The sequence below is a fragment of the Notothenia coriiceps genome, unplaced genomic scaffold, assembly GCF_000735185.1.
Source record: "Notothenia coriiceps isolate Sejong01 unplaced genomic scaffold, NC01 NC01_scaffold00035380, whole genome shotgun sequence".
NCBI lineage: Eukaryota > Metazoa > Chordata > Actinopteri > Perciformes > Nototheniidae > Notothenia > Notothenia coriiceps.
The window spans coordinates 1-3,868 of record NW_011368081.1 but is presented as its reverse complement, the minus strand read 5'-3'; the positions used below and the strand labels follow the sequence as shown (position 1 = coordinate 3,868).

General features: G+C 35.3%; 1 long non-coding RNA gene across 1 annotated transcript; it reads right to left on the bottom strand.

Moving 5' to 3' along the window:
• Window positions 1–1,520: 1,520 nt before the first annotated feature.
• Window positions 1,521–3,348, bottom strand: LOC104962806 (uncharacterized). Its single transcript, XR_800247.1, has 3 exons — window positions 3,262–3,348; window positions 2,146–2,235; window positions 1,521–1,585 (listed from the first exon to the last, which is right to left on the bottom strand). It is a non-coding gene; the product is annotated as an uncharacterized lncRNA (long non-coding RNA).
• Between the last annotated feature and the right edge of the window lie 520 nt (window positions 3,349–3,868).

Genomic DNA, 3,868 nt, shown 5'->3' with positions numbered 1-3,868 from the left:
GCATTAGCTCCGCCTCCTCTTCTGTTCTTTTTTTCAAGCTAAGGACCCAAGATCCACGTTTCTCTAACAGGGCTTCAAAAGAGGGGTATGAGCAGTATGAGGCATTGCTACAATGGGTGATCTGTTTGGTATTTTGAAAGAAAAAACTTCAGACATGTTTTATATAGGTATGGCCCAACAAAATATTTTTTTAATATAGCATGATAGGTCCACTTTAATTATTGTAATTCAGTATATTTGTTTACATATTCATATTTAACTGTACTTTAGTATCTCCATTTAATGTACCGTATACTTGTACTCCATTACATTTTAGAGGCAACTATCATACGTTTGACTCCACTTCATTTATTAAACACTCAAAGTTACTTTTTACATATCAAAACACATTTATGCTGATAACTACGGTGGTCGACAAATGCGCTAGAATGGCCCAAAACACTTCCATTAGGAGCAACGCACTGGATTTACTAAAAGCGCTGAATAACGAAAAGCTGCAAAGAAAAATCCTGCAAAGAAAAAGCACTGCAAGAAGCTGAAAACATATTATATTTGCAGCATGTTTTGTGTATGGAGAAATGTCAGTAAATGCTACGCATGTCTCTTCAAGCTGGTGAAGAGGTTTCTTCATTTGCATGTGTTTTGCACATTTGTGTTTTTTTTATTTGCGTAGTTTTTGAAACTGCAGCCCATTTCTCAGAACCGGGGCGTTTGGGGCCGTTGTAGGCCACCGTAGTTATGGTATAATGAGATAGTGTACTACTAAGAATTTCAAGATTCAATGCAAATAAGCTCTTGCATATTTGTTATTGATAAAAACAGGATGATTGATTAACCCTAATAATATAGTACTGTGAAAATATCCACTCTGCATAATAAGTACTATTACTTTTGATACTTGAAGTACATTTAGCTGATAATACTTCTGTCCTATATATATTTTTGAAATGGGCCATTGTACATAATGACAAACCTTTACTTTTAATACTTTAAGTACATTATAATGCTAATACTTGACTGAAATTAGGACTTGTACTTGTAAAGGATTCTTTTTAGATAATATTTAGATTGTATTTAAGCAAAGGTTCCTGGTATGGAAGCAAACAAGAGACAGAAGTATTTGAATTTTATTAGACACCGAATTTATAGCATTGAAAATAATTACTTTGAAAATCATGTATCTGAATGTTTTTGCTCCGTATTTACCTATGTGAAATAAAAATGTAAAAATTCAAGTGGAAAAAATTTGAACGTTCAAATTCAGATCCCAAGACTTTAGACAAACAATTCAAAAGACAAAATCAACACAATTTATTTATTTTTTTGCCAAACTTTATAGGCCTGACAATAATCACTGAGGTGCAACGTAAAACACAAAACAACACACAAATTAGGTTCCAGTTAGACTACAAAACTAGTCAGTGTGCAGGCCTTTGTGTTACAATATAAGTGTCTCTTAGTGAATGTCCTGTACTGCTCTTAAATCTCATCACATCAGCTTTTCCTTTCCCTCTTGGATGTTCTTCTGGACCCTCAGAGAAAGAGAAAATGGTGAAGCAGTCCTGTCTCTCAGGCATGTCCTTTCCTAACAGAAATATCAAAAAACATATTATTGCAGAGCAAGTGTGTTATTTAAGAAAGAGGTGTGTTTGTTTGTTCAGGGGCTATACATATAATGATTTTTTTATTTGAATGTGTTTTTTTAAATCCAACAGTGTACTACAAAGATAATCAGATTATGAATAAACCGTTCTAAATTCATCAACATTGAAATAAATGTATTATTAAAATAATATTTAACTGTTATCACAACTTAGTGCAACTGTAGAAGCTTGCTCTGTTCGGTTGTCTCACTGAAAGAATCACTTTTAACATGTTTTTTTACAGTCAGTATGCAGAGACAAAGGGTCGCAGTTCTCACTATGTTCAATAATATTTGCCTTAAATACATTGAAATGTGAAAGTTGAACAAAAAAGTTATGTTGCTTGGTAAAATGTAAATGTAACCTTTTGCTAAGAGAGTACACTCAACATCACTGATGTGCAGGTGATCTAGTATTGAGTCATGTTTAATGGCATGTATATCAGTGTATTAGAGTCATTACTTTATGCATTCTTTGTAAATTATGAAAAAGGTATATGTACCTTGGAATCCGTGCTGAAGTTCTCTGCTGTTAGGAGTCCAGATCTGTCTCTCCTCCTCTGGTCCAGCCTTTCTGGATCACCTTAAGGAGACTTTGAACAAACAGATGTAAAGTTACATGCGTGGGTTACAGACTTCTTTACATGCAAACAACGTTTTATCTTCTTTTAAAAACAGGTCATAATCTTATTGTTATACTTAAGAAATTGCTGGATATCACAGTCCTTATACTGTATCAGTTTGATTGAGTATTATTGTGTAGGTCCTTTTTATTTTACTGTTACTTTGGATGAGTTTTTCATGAGTCAGTCAAATTAATTTGTTTTCATATGCCATATTCATATGTATCACACACATAAGGGTAAGACACATACCTATTGAACAAATGCAATGCAATGGATAAGCTTAATTTTCACTGAAGTCACAGATAACGTCAAATCATTTCCTTGTCACTAAAGCATTGACTACGCTATTCATCGTCCTTAAATGCAGGAATTAAGTTACATGTTCCGTTCTACAGCCAAGTGTTCTGTTTCTCAAGTGTGATGATAATACAATTAAAAGAGGCATTGGTAATAATATTAAAAACAACAATGTTTGGGTCGTTAGTCGAATAGGCGGTTAGCTGCAATAAATAACTCCAGTTCAACAAACCATATTACAATATCTAAGGGAGCGTTATTTCTGGACCATCTTGAAATGTGACGTTCATATTTTAAAGATAAATACATTTCATTGTGAGGTTGATTTAATATACACTAAGCCTCTCTTCAACAATACGTTGACGTTAGCTAGTCTATTTTATGCTATAGTAGAGCATAGCGAATTTAAATGAACCTTAACAATGCATACAGTAACCTAACTAGCAAACTAACTATCTAACGTACAAGGATGACCTTATTTGACCAACCTCTCACAGAAGCCTTTTGGTATATAGTAGCATCCCACTTAATGTTTTACACTTCTCTATTACTGTTTAACTTGGATGCTACGCATAGCATTGTTAGCACAGATGGAGCTACCGATTGCTTAAATGCTAACCCAACTCTAAACATTCATTAACGTTAGCTTAATAAAAACACCAGTAACATAACATAAAGTATGCAGGGTTGACTTACCGAAGAAACTGCATTCATGGACGGTCTGTTTTAACCGCAGATAAGTATATATATTTCCATGACGAATAGTCCACCAGGAACCAACACAACAAACACGGTTGAGTTCAAGTAGTGAGGAGAACCTCATGAGCTGAGACCCTGTCGCATCACAGAGCCAATTGAGCTAACGGAGCTAGCAGTGAGACTGAGGAGCTAGGAGCAGCAGTCCCGTTGTCATGAAGGGGGAATCTAACTATATACAGAATATGTTTTTGTGGATCCAGGCTAGAAACATGTTCATTTTCTGATGTTAAGTTGGACATTTTAACATAGGGTCTACGGGAATTGCTCCCATCTGCATCCTTCGCCTACAGTTTGCAGCATTGGGTTTCACCGCACTGTCCCAGAGTTTGCCGCTTGGCTCTGATAGGCCAGAAGTCGGTTTGATTGCATTCGGGCTCGATTGCTTATCCTGTCTGAGTAGCCCGGATGATGTTGCGTGGCAAATTTTGGACATAGATATATATAAACACATATAAATATATATAATATATATATTGTAGTGCCGAGGACATGGAGTCGGAGGCGGTGCAATGGAGATGTGAAAGGATACTTTAATAGAGAGCAG